The 283-nt window shown below is 31.8% G+C and overlaps 1 protein-coding gene across 8 annotated transcripts in view; it reads left to right on the forward strand.

Annotated features, from left to right (window-relative positions):
* LOC119582023 (protein tramtrack, beta isoform-like) overlaps positions 1-283 on the forward strand; it is a 34,622-nt gene that overhangs the window by 2,385 nt on the left and 31,954 nt on the right. The gene's annotated exons all lie outside the window — the stretch shown is intronic.

Here is a 283-nt window from a genome sequence, read left to right on the forward strand (position 1 = left end):
TAATTGCATGAAAAGATATATATGTGATTTTGCTTCAGTGCTCACTTGAATTTGTCCCTGTGGGAAGAAAAAGTGGAATCTGTAGGGAATTTTAGTTCTAAATATTTGAAGAAAATTTGAGATCTGTGGTAATGTTGGCATGGCTTTGATCATGGTTATTGACATCAGTTAGACAGTAATGATATGAAATGTCAAAACAGTAATGATAGAAGTCAGTAATATTCAGTTAGACATTACTATACTTTTCGAGTAAGTGTCTGTACTTTTAATCCTAGTGTCATTT

Source organism: Penaeus monodon, chromosome 15 (genome assembly GCF_015228065.2).
Source record: "Penaeus monodon isolate SGIC_2016 chromosome 15, NSTDA_Pmon_1, whole genome shotgun sequence".
NCBI classification, from domain to species: Eukaryota; Metazoa; Arthropoda; class Malacostraca; order Decapoda; family Penaeidae; genus Penaeus; species Penaeus monodon.